Source organism: Halichoerus grypus, chromosome X, assembly GCF_964656455.1.
Source record: "Halichoerus grypus chromosome X, mHalGry1.hap1.1, whole genome shotgun sequence".
Lineage (NCBI taxonomy): Eukaryota > Metazoa > Chordata > Mammalia > Carnivora > Phocidae > Halichoerus > Halichoerus grypus.
The window spans coordinates 98,900,834-98,922,510 of record NC_135727.1 but is presented as its reverse complement, the minus strand read 5'-3'; the positions used below and the strand labels follow the sequence as shown (position 1 = coordinate 98,922,510).

Here is a 21,677-nt window from a genome sequence, read left to right as displayed (position 1 = left end):
TTTAGCATCTCAGCCTCCTTTATCCTGCCCCCTTATTGAGTCCAGCTGAACAAACCACTTCTAGCATCTTCAGCTAGCACAATGAAATCAGAATCTCCTTCTAAGTGCTTCCTAAATAATGGTTTCAGACTGATCTAGTGTTTTGTTCTGCTTTCCTTGGTATAGCACTCACTGAATCTATTGTGATAAATTGCCAACATACATTAGTAAATTCACAATTTGCCAACTGGAGCCTAATTCTAGTTTAGGTGTGGCAATAATCAGAGGCAGTTAGCTAAGAAGCCAAAAGGAATTTTCTCTTTTTAAAGTTAACACTCCCAGCAAGGTTGTTACAGAGTCTTCAAGGAATGAACAGCTTCATCAACTAGGAGAGGAAGGAAGGCTCTGTGGGGTTTGGGGTACTGAGTTATCTGCATCCTACATGTCTCCATTCCAATTCTGGGGATCCTACTCCCACCCAAGCCAAATAAAACTTTTATGTAAAATGTCTAGTAAACCAATGTTTTTTATACATCAGCCTAAGAATCAAAATTTGAGTTTTATCTATCTCAGCCCAGTACCAGCAAGTGATAAGAGATTCTTTGTATAAAATCATAGAAACTTCACAAATTTCTGCTTTTGCCTTGATACAAGCTCTTCTCTTTCTTTAAACTGTCAAGTTCAGCTAGAAGAAACATACATTTTGAATTCCCTAGGCCTTTCATATTATTCTATTATGACTGCCCCTACATCCCTCAGAACCTTACCCAAAATGAGCATGTAATTCCTAGTAAGCAAAGATAATAATTTAGGTGGGTTTTGTTTTGTCTTGTTTTTTGAGGGGGTTAGGGGGAGGAGCCTGACTGGGGGCACAATCTCACCACCCTGAGATCATGACCTGAGCCAAAATCAAGAGTCCGATGCTCAACCAACAGCCACTCAGGTGCCCCCAGATAGGTTGTAAACCATCACATTCCCCAACTATGGAAAAACTATGCAAAATCTAATGGACAGCTATGAATATGAGGCTATGATGGATGCCCTTTACAAAAGGTGTCCACCAAAATATCGACAGTGTTTAGATTAGGGAATAGAATTATATATTTCCTGCATATGTTTTCTGAATTTTCATCAATGAACACATATTCCTTAATTTAAAAATAAGATATGTGAGACGACTGGGCAGCTCAGTCGGTTAAGTGCCTGCCTTTGGCTCAGGTCATAATCCCAGGGTCCTGGGATCGAGTCCCACATCAGGCTCCTTGCTCAGCAGGAGGTCTGCTTCTCCCTCTGCCTGCGGCTCCCCCTGCTTGTGCTCTCTCTCACTCTCGCTCTCTCTCTGGCAAATAAATAAATAAAATCTTTAAAAAAATAAAAATAAGATATGCAAACACATTCTCAAATTTAAGTTTTATAATTAAGTAAGAAAAAAGGTCAGGATAAAATATGAGAAAGAATACCTATAACCTAAATTTTTAAAACATTTTTTAAAGATTTTATTTATTTGACAGAGAGAGACACAGCAAGAGAGGAAACACAAGCAGGGGGAGTGGGAGAGGGAGAAGCAGGCTTCCCGCCGAGCAGGGAGCCCAACGCAGGGCTTGATCCCAGGATCCTGGGATCAGGGCCTGAGCCAAAGGCAGAGACTTAACGACTGAGCCACCCAGGTGCCCCCAAAACATTTTTAACAGCTTTATTGAGATATGATTTTATATCATAAAATTCACTTAAGTGTGCGATTAAATTTTTTTAGTAAATTTACAGTGTGTAACCATCACCAAAATCCAATTTTAGGACATTCCCACCACCCCAAGAGGAACCCTCCTTTCAGTTAATCCCACTTTTAGTCAATCTCCATCCCTACTCCCAGCCCGTGGCAACTGCTATCTAATTTCTGTCTCTATAGATTTGCCAATTCTTGCACAATATGTAGTCTTCTCTGTTTGGCTGCTTTCCCTTCACAAAGTGTTTTTGAGGTTCATCAATGTTGCAGCATCTATCAGTCGTTTGTTCCTTTTTATTGCTGAATAAAATTCTTCCGAAGTTGCTGTACCATTTAATCTGCTCATCTGTATTAGGTTATCATTTCTCTATGTTGGCCCTAACACTTTTTTAAAAAAGATTTTTATTTATTTATTTGACAGAGAGAGAGACAGCGAGAGAGGGAACACACGCAGGGGGAGTGAGAGAGGGAGAAGCAGGCTTCCCACCGAGCAGGGAGCCCGATGCGGGGCTCGATCCCAGGACCCTGGGATCATGATCTGAGCTGAAGGCAGACACATAATGACTGAGCCACCCAGGCATCCCGGCCCTAACACTTTTTACTGTCTGTTGCTGATTGTAGCCATTCTTGTGGATGCAGGGTGGTGTCTCATTTTGCTTTTTATTTGCATTGCCCTAATGACTAATGAGATTGAGCATATTTTCATATACTTATTAGCCAGTTATATGTCCTCTTTGGTAAAATATCCAAATCTTTTCCTCATTTTTAATTATTAGTCTTATTATTGAGTTGTAAGAGTTCTTTATATATTCTAGATATAAGACTTTCATCAGATATATAATTTGCAAATATTTTCTTCTAGTATGTAAACATTCTCCCAGTCAGGAACCTAGATTTTATGCTTTCAATAGTATAACTATCACCAATTATTTGATTTTGTTCATGGAACACACCAAATTTGAAACAAACTGAGTTAATGAGAAGGTGTGCTCTGAAAAAGCTCTGTTTCTAAGGTTTGAAATTGAAAAGGCAATTGCAGTTGTCTAGTAGCTGGCAATAATTTAGTCACTTTAGAAAGCTTCACAATTATATCTTGACTACTAACTTGCATCAGGAGAAAAAATAAAGAAAAAATATACAAGATGACTAAATATATCCTGAAAAACCAAATCAATACTCGTTTATTTTATTTTATTTTATTTTATTTTATTATGTTATGTTAATCACCATACATTACATCATTAGTTTTTGATGTAGTGTTTCATGATTCATTGTTTGCGTATAACACCTAGTGCTCCATTCAGTACGTGTCCTCTTTAATACCCATCACCAGGCTAACCCATCCCCCCACCCCCCCTCCTCTCTAGAACTCTCAGTTTGTTTCTCAGAGTCCATAGTCTCTCATGATTCGTCTCCCCCTCCGATTTCCCCCCCTTCATTTTTCCCTTCCTGCTATCTTCTTTTTTTTTTTTTTTTAACATATAATGTATTATTTGTTTCAGAGGTACAGGTCTGTGATTCAACAGTGTTACACAATTCACAGCGCTCACCATAGCACATACCCTCCCCAATGTCTATCACCCAGCCACCCCATCCCTCCCACCCCCCACTACTCCAGCAACCCTCAGTTTGTTTCCTGAGATTAAGAATTCCTCATATCAGTGAGATCATATGATACATGTCTTTCTCTGACTGACTTATTTCGCTCAGCATAATAGCCTCCAGTTCCATCCACATCGTTGCAAATGGCAAGATTTCATTCCTTTTGACAGCCACTTAATACTCCATTGCACATATATACCACATCTTCTTTATCCATTCATCTGTCAATGGACATCTTGGCTCTTTCCATAGTTTGGCTATTGTGGACATTGCTGCTATAAACATCGGGGTGCACATACCCCTTCGGATCCCTACATTTGTATCTTTGGGGTAAATACCCAGGAGTGCAATTGCTGGGTCATAGGGTAGCTCTATTTTCAACTTTTTGAGGAACCTCCATACTGTTTTCCAGAGTGGCTGCACCAGCTTGCATTCCCACCAACAGTGTAGGAGGGTTCCCCTTTCTCCTCATTCCCGCCAACATCTGTCGTTTCCTGACTTGTTAATTTTAGACATCCTGACTGGTGTGAGGTGGTATCTCACTGAGGTTTTGATTTGGATTTCCCTGATGCCGAGTGATGTTGAGCACTTTTTCATGTGTCTGTTGGCCATTTGGATGTCGTCTTTGCAGAAATGTCTGTTCATGTTTTCTGTCCATTTCTTGATTGGGTCATTTGTTCTTTGGGTGTTGAATTTAATAAGTTCTTTATAGATTTTGGATACTAGCCCTTTATCTGATATGTCATTTGCAAATATCTTCTCCCATTCTGTCGGTTGTCTTTTGGTTTTGTTGACTGTTCCTTTTGCTGTGCAGAAGCTTTTTATCTTGATGAAGTCCCAATAGTTCATTTTTGACCTTGCTTCCCTTGTCTTTGGCGATGTTTCTAGGAAGAAGTTGCTGCGGCTGAGGTCGAAGAGGTTGCTGCCTGTGTTCTTCTTTAGGATTCTGATGGACTCCTGTCTCACATTTAGGTCTTTCAACCATTTTGAGTCTACTGTTGTGTGTGGTGTAAGGAAATGGTCCAGTTTCATTCTTCTGCATGTGGCTGTCCAATTTTCCCAACACCATTTGTTGAAGAGACTGCCTTTTGTCCATTGGATATTCTTTCCTGCTTTGTTGAAGATTAGTTGACCATAGAGTTGAGGGTCCATTTCTGGGCTCTCTATTCTGTTGCATTGATCTATGTGTCTGTTTTTGTGCCAGTACCATACTGTCTTGATGATTACAGCTTTGTAATAGACCATATGATCCTCTCAATAGATGCAGAAAAAGCATTTGACAAAGTACAGCATCCTTTCTTGATCAAAACTCTTCAGAGTATAGGGATAGAGGATACATACCTCAATATCATGAAAGCCATCTACGAAAAACCCACAGCGAATATCATTCGCAATGGGGGAAAAACTGAGAGCTTTCCCCCTAAGGTCAGGAACACGGCAGGGATGTCCACTATCACCACTGCTATGCAACATAGTATTAGAAGTCCTAGCCACAGCAATCAGACAACAAAAAGAAATAAAAGGCATCTGAATCGGCAGAGAAGAAGTCAAACTCTCACTCTTTGCAGATGATATGATACTTTATGTGGAAAACCCAAAAGACTCCACCCCAAAACTACTAGAACTCATACAGGAATTCAGTAAAGTGGCACGATATAAAATCAATGCACAGAAATCAGTGGCATTCCCATACACCAACAAGACAGAAGAAAGAGAAATTAAGGAGTCGATCCCATTTACAATTGCACCCAAAACCATAAGATACCTAGGCATAAATCTAACCAAAGAGGCAAAGAATCTGTACTCAGAAAATTATAAAATACTCATGAAAGAAATTGAGGAAGACACAAAGAAATGGAAAAACATTCCATGCTCATGGATTGGAAGAACAAATATTGTGAAGATGTCAATGCTACCTAGAGCAATCTACACATTCAATGCAATCCCAATGGTATCAATATACCATCCACTTTTTTCAAAGAAATGGAACAAATAATCCTAAAATTTGTATGGAACCAGAAAAGACCCCAAATAGCCAGAGGAATGTTGAAAAAGAAAAGCAAAGCTGGTGGCATCACAATTCTGGACTTCAAGCTCTTATTTGTTTTTGAAGATTTATTTGAGAGAGAGAGCAAGCGAGCACAAGTGGTGGGGAGGGGCAGAGGGAGAGGGAGAAGCAGGCTCCCCGCTGAGCAGGGAGCTGGAGGCAGGGCTCGATCCCAGGATCCTGGGATCATGACCTGAGCCAAAGACTGAGCCACCCAGGCGCCCCCCAAATCAATACATTTAATACATGTTCCTGACACTTGTTTACATTCCAGTAGCATTGAAAATTGTTTTGCCTCTTATCTAGGGATTGAGAATCAAAGCATAAGAGCATATTTTCTAAAATGATAAACTAAGGGGTCTTTTGAAATAAGCATTTCTTATTTCAAATGGAAAATAGTTCTAGATTTTAATTTCACATCTTAAATGTAAATCGTTTTAACATTTTATCTGCATCTGGCTGTTTCTATCAATGTAAAATAAAGCAGGTGGTTCAATTCAGCAAACATTTATTGAGCACCTGTTAAATGAGGCCCTGTGCTAGGTGTGGCAGGGAATATTGGGACAAGAATAATTGCTTAATTGTGGTTTACTAAATGAGGTAACCTCTAACCTAAGTGGTGAGACGTGCAGGACAATTTTATGATATGCTTAATTCTGTATTCTGCTAGTGAAAAGTAAAATTATATAAGAGTATATAGGAATGAAAGTCTTTGCCTCACTTTTGGCTGAGTCCCCAAAGGAGGAGAAAAAAACAGTAAATTCTAAATACATTCATGTGCCCGAGGACTTGCAAAAAGAATGGAATAAAAGTAATGTTTTTCAATCCTTAGCACATCATCTATCTTGAAGACACATAATTGGCTTCAAGGGGGCTGCTCAGTTTTGCAAGTGCCTCTGGGTTTGGGAGACTGATGTCTGACACTCTCAGAGACAAATCCAAATGTTGGGAAGCAGGTTTTTTTTTCAATTATTCATACATTTCCTTATACAAAGGGGAGAATGAACATGTGCATTTTATTGTTTTACCTCCAGTTTCAACAAAGTGGGTATTTTGTTTGATTGCTTGTTTATTTATCCTACTAGTATTTGAACATAAATATTTGTATTTCCTCCTTTTTCACACAAAAGTTAGCATATGCACTGTACTGAATCTTGCCAATTTTACTTAATAACATATTTTAGGGGCACGCCTGGGTGGCTCAGTCCATTAAGCATCTGCCTTGTTCTCAGGTCATGATCCCAGAGTCCTTGGACCAAGCCCTGCCTTGGGCTCCCTGCTCAGTGGGGAGTTTGCTTCTCCATCTCTCTCTGCCCCTGCTCCCCGCTCATGCTCTCTCTCTGTCTCAAATAAATAAATAAAATCTTTAAAACTAATAACATATTTTAGAATTTGTAACATACCAACACATAAAAGCATCCTCAATCTTTTCATATATGCATAGTATTTTATTTCGATGTTTCATAATTTCTTAAACCAATCCTAACTTGATGGACATTAGGTGGCTTCCAAGCTTTTAAGGATTACCAAAATAAAAAAGCACCAGTGAACAACCTTGCATATTTATCTTCTTATATACATGTGTGTACACATGTGTGGTATATGAATGTGCATTTTAATGCCTGTAAAAGGTTTCCCAGTCTCCCAAACTGCTTAGAGAGCCTATATTGCCTATATAATCTATTCAGCTATGAAGGAAACCCTTGACAGAATAAGTGGCAAGTGCATGCACACATGTACATGTTCAGAAGTATAATCCCTGGGCCCAAAACTGCCTGTGTCATTTTGATGAATATTGCCAAATTGCCTTTCATAAGAGATATATTCTCCTTTCCAGTAGAAATGTATATGGATGCTTGTTCCTTTACGTAGTTTTCAATGATCTCAGTTTTTTAACTAAAAAAAAAACCACACACACACAAAGAAACAAAAACTAGTTTTATAGTCCCTCAGCCAGAATCAGGCTTTATTTTTATCCCTGTGTAGGCAAGTTCATTCTTCTAATTTGCAGACAGGCTAACCCAAGTGCAAATAGGTTCTTTCTAAACACAGGCCTCAAGTTATTATATTTCTAAGCATCTTTTCTTCTGGTTTCTCCTATAATTTGTGTTACACGATACATTTCCTTTTAATTATTTCTTCTTAAAAATGTGAAACATTTGACCCATCAGGACAGAGTGGCAGTAGCTCTAAAGGGAGAGATAAGCTCATGTTAATGCATACTATAAAATCATTCCACCTCTCTACTCAAAGAAAAAGGGTCCCTTGAGGCTGAACATTATCAAATTCTACCTTATTGTCAGAACTATTACCAGTTTGTGGGATACAAGGAACTTAAAACACTCGGACATTTATTTTATTTATTTATTTTTAAAGATTTTATTTATTTATTTGACAGAGAGAGACACAGCGAGAGAGGGAACACAAGCAGGGGGAGTGGGAGAGGGAGAAGCAGGCCTCCCGCGGAGCAGGGAGCCCGATGCGGGGCTCGATCCCAAAACCCTGGGATCATGACCTGAACCGAAGGCAGACGCTTAATGACTGAGCCACCCAGGTGCCCCTCGGACATTTATAATTTATCTTTTTATGCTTTCCACATATCTAAAAATTACTTAAAATATAAAATCACTAGAAATCACTAGAAAAAGGTTTTTCAGATTATTTGCCCATAAAGAAAACTTGATTTGCTTTTTTTCCAAAGAAAAATAGGAAAACAAGCTTGGTGATACTATTAACATAATTTGTGTTTAAGTAATGACATGAGGTTGATCAACAATTTATAATGCTTTCATACATAACCCCAGATGAATAAGCAGAATTTGGCCTCCTATTTAGGTGTAGTGTTATAACAATAACCACAATACACATTTGTATGGTGCTTTATAGTTTACAAAGCTCTTCCATGTACATGATAGTATTTTCAACTACCACTGATCATATATACCAGGTATTTTGATAAGCTATACACTAGAAAGTATTAGTCTATTTTCACCCAAGATAAAGAGAATGAAAATGCATTATTTTCTTAAGGTCAAAAAGCCAGTGAATTATAAGTCATAGAGACAAGAAGTAGAATGGTAGTTGCCAGGGGCTAGGGAGGGGGAAATGGGGAGTTAGCATTTAATGGGTATAGAGTTTTAGTTATGCAAAATGAAAGTGTTCTAGAGACAATGGTGGTGATGATTGCTCAAGATTCACTGAACTATATACTTAAAAATGGCTATGGTGGTAAATTTTATGTCACATGTATTTTAATAATCTTTATTTATTTATGGGAGAGAGAGAGAGAGAGAAAGCAAGCACAAGCTGGGGGAGGGGCATAGGGAGAAGCAGGCTCCCCACTGAGTAGGGAGCCTGATGCGAGGCTACATCCCAGGACCATGGGATCATGACCTGAGCCGAAGTCAGACACCTAACTGACTGAGCCACCCAGGCACCCCTGTTATGTGTATTATATTACAATAAAAAAAACTGGGGGGGGGGGTTAGCCAGTGAATAGGAAGCTTGAATTTGATTGCATTTTTTTCTTTCTTTCTTTCTTTCTTTCTTTTTTTTTTTTGACAGAGAGAGACACAGAGAGAGAGGGAACACAAGCAGGGGGAGTGGAAGAGGGAGAAGCAGGCTTCCCGCCAAGCAGGGAGCCCGATGTGGGGCTCGATCCCAGGACCCTGGGATCATGACCTGAGCTGAAGGCAGACGCTTAACGACTGAGCCACCCAGGCGCCCCTGTTTTGTTTTGTTTCTAAAGATTTATTTATTTATTTTAGAGAGAGAGAGAAGAGCAAGGAGGGGGAGAGGGAGAGAGAGAAAGGGAGAGAATCTCCAGCAGACTCCCTGCTGAGTGCAGAGCCCATGACCCTGAGATCATGACCTGTGCCAAAATCAAGAGTCAGACACTTAACCAACTGAGCCACCCAGGCGCCCTAATTTCATTTCTGTCCACCTTCTTTCTACTCAGAGCAATTATTATTTCCGTGTTATAGATCAGGGGACTAAGGTCTAGAAGGACTGAAGTGACTTAAGTCACATAACTATCAAACGTCACAGTTGGAATTCAATCCAATGGAAATGATTTTACAACTAGAGGCCAAGCACAGGAAGTCAAAATAAAAACCAAGGGCTCATCTAACCACTCAGGGTTGGGCAATCTTGAGTTAATCATTTTACCTGTCTGGGCAGCAGTTTACTCAGTTGTAAAATAAAAGTACTTACATAGATCAGAGTTGGGTTTCCTTTTTTAATTCAACGTTTTTGACCACGACTTATAAAAATGTGCACATGCACACACGCACACATACACACACACCACCTTACCCTAGGTTGGATTTCCCAGAAGCAGACCTTGAGATAAGTATTCGAGTGCAAGTGATTTATCAAGGATGTGCTTCCAGGAGCAACTGGTAACTGGTACGGGAGTAGAAGAGGCACAGCAGGAAAGGGACAGAAATCAACGAAGGGTAAGATTTCAGGTGAAGTCTCAGCCTCAGCCTGATCCCATGGGGACCTCTGGAGCATAAAATACACCACAGAGTTTGACTCGCCTTGAGGCAAGAGAGCTGGGCTTTCACATTTCAGTCCTAGTAAGTCACTGGTTACAGGTCACCAGGAAGATGTAACGTCCAGGCATTTCAGCCCACGGTACTTGTTGTAGCCAGTCCCCAAAGGTGGCTCCCAATGATGCCTGTCTTGTGGTATTCACACCTTTGTGTAGTTCCCTCCTAATACTGTTTCACACTTGGTCTGTGTAGCCAATAAAATACAGCAGAAGTGTATGTCACTTCTGAGATTAAGATATAAAAGGCTGGGGCTTCCATCCTGGATTCTCTCTTTCTTACATCACTGCCTCTGGCGGAAGCAAGGTCTCATTTTATGAGCGGTCCTATGAAGAGGCCCATGACACAGACTCTCATAACAAGGAACTAAGGTCTTCAGCCCACAGGCGGCAACGAACTGAGGCTTATCAACAGCCACATGAGTAAGTTTGAAGGCAGAGCCTCCAGCCCCACTCAAACCTTGAGATGACTGCAGCCCCAACTGAAGAGTTTTACTGTACTCTCATGAGACACCCCGGGCCAGAACCACCCAGCTAAGTTGCTCTTGGATTCCTGACCCTCAGAAATTATGCAGGATAATAAATGTTTGTCATTTGGGGGCTCCTGGGTGGCTCAGTCAGTTATGCATCTGCCTTCGGCTAAGGTCATCATATCCAGGTCCTGGGGTCAAGCCCTGTGTTGGGTTCCCTGCTCAGCAGGGAGTCTGCTTGTCCCTCTGCCCCTCCCCGCTGCTCATGCTCTCTTTCTCTGGCTCTCTCTCTCTCTCAAATAAATAAATAAAATCTTAAATAATAATAATAATAAATAAATGTCATTTTAAGTTACCAGGTTTTTGAAAAATTTGTTACGCAGCAACAGATAAATAATAGAAATATATTAGGCTAATATATCTCCAGTAGTGGAAGAATAGTTTTCTGAAGAATCAGAGGGAAGATTCTTTAAGAGAAAGGCACAGAGACACTGAGGAATGGGCAGAACCAGCAAAAGAGACCTGAGGGGATGTGGGCAGAGCATCAATCATATCTGCTATCATTCTAAAACAAATGTTTCATGAAACAACACTTACCCTTATTACATGCAATGCACTTTGATAATCTCTATTTTATTATATTCTTATGTGCTTTATTAAATGACAGAGGTAAGCCCTTAAACTGATTTCAAAATCCACTAAGAGGTTGTGAACTGCAGTTGAAAAACAGTGAACTTAATCATCTTTGAGGCCTCTTTTAGATCTAAACTTTCATAATTAGAAGGCAGTGCAGTGTTCTCACAATGACGACTAACATTTATTGAGCAGTCCTATGCCAGAACTATTTCAAACACTTCACATACACTGCCTCATATAAAGACAATAAGGTAGGTACTATTAATAGCCTTATTTTACAGATGTGGAGACTGGTAAATGGCAGAGGCCAGAAGGAAACCCAGGCAGCCTGACTCCAAAATCTACTGTCACGAGTTCAGGCTCCTACACCAGACTGCTTGTGTTCAAATTCTGATGCCAAACAGTTGATCAGGACATGTTTCTAATTATGATCATGAAATAAGCCAATTATTGGAAGCCAGCAGCTGACTGATGGGGATAATTCTAATAAAAAATGTTTAGAGCCAGGGTTATGCATGTCAACTGAATTCAGAGGTTAACTCCTCAATAAGCAGCTCAATCTTCTGCTCTGCTTTAGCCATGCTGGCCTGGTCTTCACCTTAAATGTCGCCACTTGTACATTTAAATAAGATGGGGCTCTGGCCTGGGTTATAGAGCATCTGCATGCTCGACTGTCTAAAGTACATATCACTACTAGATAGAAGGAATTTCAATGGACTCATTTTTATATATTGGTTTATTAAGGTACAATCAAAGATAATTCTCTAATAAATGAATCTAAATTAAAATAGATTAATCACCATTATGTAGAAAATAGTCTTACAGGAGTCAATAAACACTAATTAATCTTTGGATTTCAAAAATAGGGTCCAATAAACATTATGATATAAATGATTAAAAATGGTAAACAACAAAAACAAAAACCACTGCACAGAACCTGGATACCTGAAACTATCATCTTTTTGGCTGAATTCTTCCGAGCCAAGTCTCCATCAATGATATCTTTTACATCACAGGAACACAGTATTTATCACAGGTATTGGGGTCAGTGTAAGAGCATGAAATCCTTTTAATAAAAGATTAGCAGTAACCAAAGATTCATATATCTGCTGAGTGAATTATCTAGAGCTGGACACATCTAGGGGATGCATGTCAAGAGGATGTTTCAGCAGCTGCTATGTGGTGAGGTGACTTAGAATATTTAGGAAGAGGACAGAAAGAAAAAAATGGTTTATGTCCCACTTCAGACGCTACTGCAGGATTATGGATTATTGGGCAACAGGAGTGACTGCAACCTAGCTTAGAATACTGTTAGCAGAGGTAAGACACTGGTTTCTTGTCACCTATTTAAAAAAAAAGTCATTTTGAATATATTGCTAAAGAGGGAGTTACAGAAGGTATCACGGCTCCCCCAAGCCAAATATCAATCTAGATGTCCTGAGAAATTAGCAATGTGAAATTTTTTCTAATTATAAAAGAAATACATGCTTTCATAGAACATTTAGTAAATGCAGAAGATGTAAAAAATAAAAGAAATATCACAAAATATAAAGATATCAGATCATGAGGTAATAATTATCACTGTGTGTGTGTGTGTTTGTGTCTCCAAATTGGCATCATACTATATATATGTTTTACAATTTCATTTTTTTCACCAAGAACATACTATGGGAATTTCTCTGTATCAAAGTATTCTCTACAACATTAATTTGATGGCCGCAGAGAATTCCATTCTTCAGACATGTAGCATTTGTAAGAGTATCGAGTCAAGCAAACAGAAATTACTCTACACATTTAATGCAGAAACAACTTAATGCTAATGATTTGCCACAAAGATATAAAAAGTGCAAAAAAAAGGAAAAAGGTGTGTTTAATTAGCTATTGCTATGTAACAAACCACTGCAAATTTACAGGTATAAAACCAGTTACTTAGGAAAAAATTCTGTGGTCAGCAATTTAGGCTGGGCTCCTCTAGGCAGTTCTCTGGTCTCAGTAGAGGTCCCTAATACATCTGTGGTTGGTTGTGGATTGGCTTTGCTGATCTTGGCTGGGCTCCCTTACAGATTTGAGACCTCAGCTGGGACAGGAGGGCTGGCTAGACTCTGACACACATGGTTTCTCATTCTCTAGCAGGCTAGCATGGCCTTATTCCATTAGCAGTCATGAGGCTCCAGAGAGTGAGCAGAAGGATGAGTTCCCCTGAGGCCTAGGCTTGGGACCATCATAATTCTACTTTCTCTGCATTCTGTTGTTAAAAGTAAGGAACAAGGCCAGCCCAGATTCAAAGAGTGGAGAAATAGATTCCACTTTTTATGGGAAGAGCTTCAAAATCACATGGCAAAAGGGCATGGAAATAGGAAGAGAAAGGATTTTGTCCAGTTTTACAAACAAATGATCACAGTGTGTCTTACCTAGGGACTAGAAAGCTGCTACCACTTTTCAGCTGGAGGCCACAAGCTCACACTTGATGCTGACCTATGAGAGGTACTATTGCCACCTCTTTTGGAGGTCCTGCTACCACTGAATAGAAACCCAGCAGTCTATAACCTTACTAATGTCATTAAAAGTGCACATAAAACATTCTCCAGGATGGATCACATGTGAGGCCACAGAACAAGTCTCAATAAATTTAAGAAGATTTAAATCACATCACGCATTTTTTCCAACCACAGCAGTATGAAACTAGAAATCAATTACAAGAAAAAAAAAAAAAAACTGGAAGAAACACAAACATGTGGAGGCTAAACAACATGCTACATTGACCAATGGGTCAATGAAGAAATCAAAGAGGAAATTAATAAAACACATGGAGATAAATGAAAATGAAAATACAACAGTCTAAAATCTTTGGCATGCAGTGAAAGCAGCTCTAAGAGGGAAATTTATAGCAATATAGGCTTAAGTCAAGAAACAAGAGAAATTTCCAACAATGTAACCTTATACCGAAAGGAGCTAGAAAAAGAAGAATAAAGCCCAAAGTTAGTAGAAGGAAGTCAGGAATAAAGATCAGAGTGGAAATAAATGAAATAGAGACTAAAAAAAAATAAAAATAAAAAAGATCAATGAAACAAAGAGCTGGTTCTCTGAAGAAGTGCACAAAATTGATAAATCTTAAACCAGATTTGTCAAGCAAAAAGAGAGGACCCAAATAAATAAAATCAGAAATGAAAGAGGAGAACTAATAACCGAAACCACAGAAATACAAAGGATTATAAGAAACTACTATGAAAAATTATATGCCAACAAATTGGACAACCTAGAAGGAAGGGATAAATCCCTAGAACCATACAATCATTGAAAACTGAATCAGAAAGAAATAGGAAATCTGAAGAGATCAATTTCTAGCAATGAAATTGAATCAGTAATCAACAAACTCCCAACAGAATTCTGAGACCAGAAGGATTCACAGGTGAATTCTACAAAACATTTAAAAAAGAGATACTACCTGTTTTCCTCAAACTACTCCACAAAATAGAACAGGAAGGAAGCTTCCAAATACATTCTACAAGGCCAGCATTACCCTGATACCAAAACCAAAGACAATACAAAAAGGAAAACTACAGGACAATATCCCTGATGAACACAGATACAAAAGTCCTCAACAAAATATTAGTACACTGCATTCAACAATACATTCAAAGGATCATTTACTACAATCAAGTGGAATTTATTCCAGGGATGCAAGGATGGTTCAATATTTGCAAATCAATCAAGGTGAATACCACATTAACTAAATGAAGGATAAAAATCATATGATCATCTTAATAGATGCAGAGAACACATTTGATAAAATTCAACATCCATTCATGATAAAAACCCTCAACAAAGTGAGTTTACAAGGAACATACCTCAACTTACTGAAGGCCATATATGAGAAACCCACAGGTAGCATCATGCACAATGATGAAAAAACTGGGAGCTTTTCCTCTAAGATCAGGAACCAAACAAGGATGTCCACTCTCACCACTTTTATTCAACATAGTACTGGAATTCCTAGTCACAACAATCAGGCAAGAAAAAGAAATAAAAGCATCAAAATTGGTAAGGAAGAAGTAAAATTGCCACTATTTGCAGATGACATAGAAAACCCTAAAGACTCCACCAAAAAACTATTAGAATAAATTTGGTAAAGTTTCAGTATACAAAATTAACATACAGAAATCTGTTGCATTTCTTTTCTTTTTTTTTTTTTTAGATTTTATTTATTTATTTGACAGAGAGAGAGCACAAGCAGGGGGAGCTGCAGGCAGAGGGAGAGGGAGAGGCAGACTCCCCGCTGAGCAGGGAGCCTGATGTGGGGCTCGACCCAGGACCCTGGGATCATGACCTGAGCCGAAGGCAGATGCTTAACCATCTGAGCCACCCAGGCGTCCCAATCTGTTGCATTTCTAACACTAATAATGAAGTAGCAGAAAGAGAAATTAAGAAAACAATTCCATTTACAATTTCACCAAAAAGAATAAAATACCCAGGAATAAGCTTAACCAAGGCAGTGAAAGACCTGTGCTTTAAAAACTATAAAACACTGATCAAAGAAACTGAGGCTGATGCAAACAAATGGAAAGCTATATCATGCTCATGGATTGGAAGAATTAATGTTGTTAAAATGTCCATACTACCCAAAGCAATCTAGAGATTCAATGCAACCCCTTATTAAAATACCAATAGCATTTTTTTCACAGAAATAGAATAACCCCAAAATTTATATAGAACCACAAAAAAACCCAAATAGCCAAAACAATCTTGAGGAAGAAGAACAAAGCTGGAGATATCACAATCCTAGATTTTAAGATATACTACAAAGCTATAATAAAACAATATGGTACTGGCACAAAAATAGACACATAGATCAACAGAACAGAATAGAGATCCCAGAAGTAAACCCACATCTATATGTTCAACTAGTCTATGACAAAGGAGACAAAAATATCCAATGGGAAAAAGACATTCTCTTCAATAAATGGTGTTGGGAAAACTGGACACCTACATGCAAAAGAATGAAACTGAACCAGTTTCTTACACCAGACACAAAAATAAACTGAGAATGCATTAAACCCCTAAATGTGAGATCTGAAACCATAAAACTCATAAAAGAAGACATAGATAATAATGTCTTTAACATTAGCTTATCAACATTTTTCTAGATATGTCTCCTCAGGCAAGGAAAACAAAAACAAAAATAGACCACTAGGACTACACCAAAATAAAAAGCTTTTGCACATGAAGGAAACCATCAACAAAATGAAAAGGCAACCTACTAAATGGGAGAAGGTATTTGCAAATGATATATCTGATAAGGGTATCCTTATGTATATGTATCCAAAATACATAAAGAACTACAACTCAACACCAAAAAAAACACCAAACAATCCAGTTAAAAAAATGGGCAGAAGACCTGAATAGATATTGTTACAAAGAAGACATCCAGATGGCCAACAGACACATGAAAAAATGCTCAACATCACTCATCATCAGGGAAATGCAAATCAAACTACAATGAACTATCTCCTCACACCAGTCTAAATGGCTAATATCAAAAAGACAAGATATAACAAGTTTGAGTGAGGATGTGGAGAAAAAGGAAGGCTGTGCACTCTTGGTGGGAATGCAAATTGGTGTAGCCACTGTGGAAAACAGTCATAGAGGTTCCCCCCAAAATTAAAAAGAGAATTACCATATAATCCAGTAATTCCACAACCGAACCTGAAGAAAATTCAAAAAGATATATGCGCCCTTATGTTTATTGCAGCATTATTTACAATAGCCAAAATATGGAAGCAACCCAAGTGTCCATCTATAGATGAATGGATAAAAAAGATGTAATATGTATTCTCATTTGGTTGAGATCTGAAGGGATTATTCTTAAGTCATAATTATACATTTTTGTACATTTTTGTATACATTTTTGTATTGTATCCCCAAATACACAAAAGTTTTATCTGCATTTCCCTATGTCCAATAGCTGCAGGATAAATATGAGATCCCAATAACAACTTTTTTAAAAAATGTTTCTAGGGTTTAGCCTCTATATACAGTGTTTCTTTTTAATAATTTATTTTTTTACTATAAATATAATATTTCTTGTAAAAAAATCAAATAAGCATTTTCAGTGATGAAATTCCATTGTAATACAACTCACTGCTCAAAGATTGTCATGCATTTTCATCCTGATTTTTTCATATGAACACTCTAATACACTTTATTTTTATATTTATAGAGGATTATAATTCTATTCTCTAAGTTGTTTTTATAAGTAAAAATTATATATTATGTATTATATCTTGAAGAACCTTTTGTTTTAATACAGCTGAATGTATCTAGTATTAAAAACCTGTATCATAGAATCCTATGGTATAGATACGCTAAAATTTTTTTTATGGTTCATCTTCTCCAGTAGAGTACACACTCCCTGAGGACAGGGACCTGGTTTGGTTTGGTCATAGCTCTATCCCCAGTGCTTACAAAAGTGCCTGGCAAATAGCGGGTGCTCCAAAATTTTGTAGAATAAATGACTAAATGGCAAAACACTATTGATGAATATTTGTACTGTTTCCATTTTTTACTCTTTCAATAATGAATTTTGCAATTAGTGATCTTATAGGTATATTTTGTACACCTATCTATTTTTGTAGGGCAAAATCCTAGAGAAGGAATAAACCAAACCAAACCAAACCAAACTGAAGAACTTCAACCCCTCTCAAATTCCTCCCAACATGTTCAGGAAGTCCCCAAGTGTAAAGGGAGGTGGCACTTGAATTTATAAATCTGGCCTTCCTACCTATCAGCTAGTACTGCTACTACAGTGTCACAAATGTAGTCCTGTTACTAAGTGCCGTTGACCTTTTCCTTCATTTTAGCTTGTGCTGTTTGAGGAAGTTGTCTGAACGTCTTATGTTTCCACCCCATGTTCTCAGACATTCAACTGCCTGGTGGTTGGAATGAGAAGAGTACCCTTTGTCCCTGCTAATTTTTTGTTCAGCATGCTATACTGGTTACAAAACTTTGTGCCCCCAGTATCTTTATGAAATTTTTTTCTCATTTAGCTTTTTTTTTTTTTTTTAACGTGCTTTTCCCCCAGGCTCGGGGGTAAATCCGTATGAGGAAAAGGCATCATTCATCCCACATCCTCATCCATGTCCTATGGAGCTGTCCTCAGAACAAACCTAACCCTCTGATGCTTATGAAGGCTCCTTAAACCAAATTTGCAAACTTCAGTTTTCTCCTCTCTTTGGCTGAGTGCTTTCCCGAGTGGCTTTTGCAAACATACCTTTAGCAGGTGCAGTGTCACTCCTGTAGGTATTTCTGATACCCAGGGTAAAATCATCTTTGTGTTCAGGTAGGGCGGGACCCTGGAAACACACAAATAGAAAAATTTAGATGAATGCACATACACCCAAATTTCATCTCAGCAAGTTTTCAAACAGTTCAAGATCCTCCCCCTCCCATTAAGTCCTACAACTTTAGTGTTTTCATCTTTTGGGAGGGATTCCTTTGTAAATATTCTCCTTTTGCATTATAAATGTTATATATGCTCATTTCAAAATTCTAGGAAAGATAGTAAATATAAAAAAAGAGGAAATTAAGTCATTCATTAACCCCACCACCCAGAGCTACCGGTGTGAAAATTTTATACACATTTTTAATATGTAATCTCTATGCCCAATGTGGGGCTTGAACTCAGGACTCCGAGATCAAGATTCATATGCTCTACCTACTAAGCCAGCCAGATGCCCCAATTTTATACACATTTTATTCTAATTTCTTTTCTACATGTTCTTACACAGTTGAGGGCGTATTGCATATTTTTCTATGACTTTTTTCTTATTAGAACAAAAATTTCCCAGGGTGCCTGGGTGGCTCAGTCAGTTAAGCATTTGCCTTCGGCTCAGGTCATGATTGTATGGTCCTACAATCGAGCCCCCCATCGAGCTCCCTGCTCAGCAGGGAGTCTGCTTCTCCCTCTCCCTCTGCCCCTCACCATGCTCATGCTCGCATGCCCTCTCTCTCTCTCTCTCCTTTCTCACAAATAAATAAAATTAAAAAAAAAATTTCCCTTTGTGACTAAAAAGTTCTTCATACACATACTTTGTAATACTGTAAGCCAGTCCCTTGCTTGGATGTACCGTATTTTGGGATTATTCATTTTAAAAGCTGCCCTCCAAGTTTACTCAAACTAAAAGTCATATTCAGTTCTTCCTTTTCCTTCATTACCCAAATTCACTCAGTCCTGAGGGCTGATCTATTTTTTAGCGGGGGAGGGGCAGAGGAAGAGGGAGAGAGAGAATCTTAAGCAGCCTCCACGCCCAGCACGGAGTCTGACACAGGGCTTGATCTCAGGACCCTGAGATCATGACCTGAGCCAAAATCAAGAGTTGGATGCTTAACCAACTGAGCCACCCAGGTGCCTCTTGTCTATTCTATTCCTAAACAGTTTATCTGCCCCCGGGCTTTCAATCCCAGCTAGGGCATCTGTGGAGCTTTTAAAAAAATACTGATTCCTCTGGCTTCACCACAGACTAAGTCAATCAGAATCTCTGGGCCCCCGCTGCTCCTGCCACCATCTGTCCGGAGTCCATCTGTGAGTCTACAAGCTCTCTAGAGGACTTTTGTGTAGCTGGAGTTGAGATGTACCTCTCCAGTGCCTCCTCCAGTCTCACTGCCACTTCTGAGGTCCAGCCTTCATTAGCTCCCAGGCAGGTGACTGTAGTTACCTCCTAACTCCAAAATTACCTCCCCGGAAACACAGGTCGGATCATGTCACTCCTACTGAGGAACCCTTCACTGCGCTCTACTGCCTACGCCAGAAAGTGTAACTTGGCCTGAGCAAGGCCCTCCCCCATCACAGCCCTGCATTTCTGCATCCTTTCCTACTCTAGGTCCTCTGGTGCACCTCGCCACTCTTCCGAGTAAGCATTCTGCTTTTGTTCATGCTGCACCCTAGCCTGTAATGATGTCCCTCTCCTTTCCCGAAACAACATCATTATCTTATTTGTACTTCAAGGTCCATTTCAAATATCCCACCCTTCTTCAATTAGTCAACAATCATCTCCTGAGTGACTATTACATACCATCCATTTGGTCAACATTTTCTGATTTGCTACTGCATCTAGGTGGGGGGAGGGATACAACAGTGAATACAATAGACAGAAACAGCTGCCATGTGGAGCTTGATGGGAGAGGTAGACAACAAAACAAAAACATGAATAAGAAAATGGTAGGTTAAGTGCAATGTAAGGAATTAGAGCATATAGTGACTATATTGGCTATTTTGGACTGGGTGGCTATTTTCACCTGAAATGGTCTTTCTGAGGAGGTGACAACTATACTGAGATCTGAATGGCAGGAAGGAAGGGAGCAAGCATTCTAATGATAGGACCAGCCAGCATGAAGTCTTTCAGGTGGAACAAAGTCTGATTGAAGAACAGAAAGAAGGCCGGAGCAGCTGAAGCACAGGGGTAAAGAGAGAATAATGGGAAAGGACGTTGGAGCCAGCTCCTGGATGCTTGCTAAGTCAGGGTAGAGGGTTGAAATTTGATTCTTTGTGTAATGATGGGAAGCCACTGGAGGGTTTTAAGCAAGAGAGTGCCATGATATGATTTGTGTTTGAACAAGATCACTCTGGTGGCTGTGTGAACAATAGATTGAGGGGGTGATGGTAGCAGGGACCAGGTAGGTGCTTTGGTGGCAGTCCAGTTCTCCTTGAAGTACTGCTGAATTTAAAGCAAATCAAAATCAAAAGCTCCCCTTACTTTAGGCAAAATACTAAAATTCTTATTATCTAATAGGACCTGGATGGGCTGACCTCTCTCTAGCCTCCTGTATACTATCTTTGCCCCTTCTATTGAGCCTCACCGACTTTGTCAGCTCTCCAAATGCAGCATTCCTTCAGGCCTCAGGGCCTTTGGACTTGCTGTGGTTATGTGTGTGATAAAATACACACGCAGTTTACTATTTTAACCATTTTAAAGTGTACGATCCAGTGGCATTAAGTACACTCACAATGTTGTACAACCATCACCACTGTCTAGCTCCAGAACTTTTTCACCACCTCGGGAGAAATCCCTGGAACTACCAAGCAGTCATTTCCCATTACCCCTCCCCCCAGCCCCAGGCAACCACTAATCTGCTTCCTGTCTCTCTGGACTTGCCTGTTCTGGATGGTTCATACAAATGTAGTAATAATACAATATGTGGGCTGTGTGTCTGGCTTCTTTCACTCAGTATATTTTCAAGATTCATCCACGTTGTAGCATGTGTCAGCACTTCACTCCTTTTTATGACTGAATAATATTCCACCGTATGCAGAGACCATGTTTTGTTGATCTGTTCGTCAGCTGGTAGACACTGAGGCTGTTTCCCCCGCTCAGCTACTGTAACTAGTGCTACTGTGAACATTCATGTACAAGTTTTTGTTTGTACACCTGTTTGCAATTCTTTGGGGTATCTACCTGGCAATGGAATTGCTGGGGGATATGGTCGCTGTGGTTCTATTTTGAGTAACCGGACATCAGTGACTCTTAGGCATGTTATTAGTCTCCCGTGGCTGCTCTAACAAAGTACCACAAAAATGGGTAGCTTGCATGACAGAAATTTACTCCCTCACAGATCTGGAGGCCAGAAGTCTGAGATCACAGTGTCAGCAGGGCCATGGTCCCTCTGAGACTGGGG

The 21,677-nt window shown here is 39.3% G+C and overlaps 1 long non-coding RNA gene across 1 annotated transcript in view; it reads right to left on the bottom strand.

Moving 5' to 3' along the window:
* Positions 1-21,677, bottom strand: part of LOC144380524 (uncharacterized) — a 55,219-nt gene that overhangs the window by 30,233 nt on the left and 3,309 nt on the right. Inside the window, exon 2 of the long non-coding RNA XR_013444701.1 lies at positions 18,277-18,358. This is a non-coding gene — a long non-coding RNA (uncharacterized LOC144380524). The remainder of the gene's footprint in view (positions 1-18,276; positions 18,359-21,677) is intronic.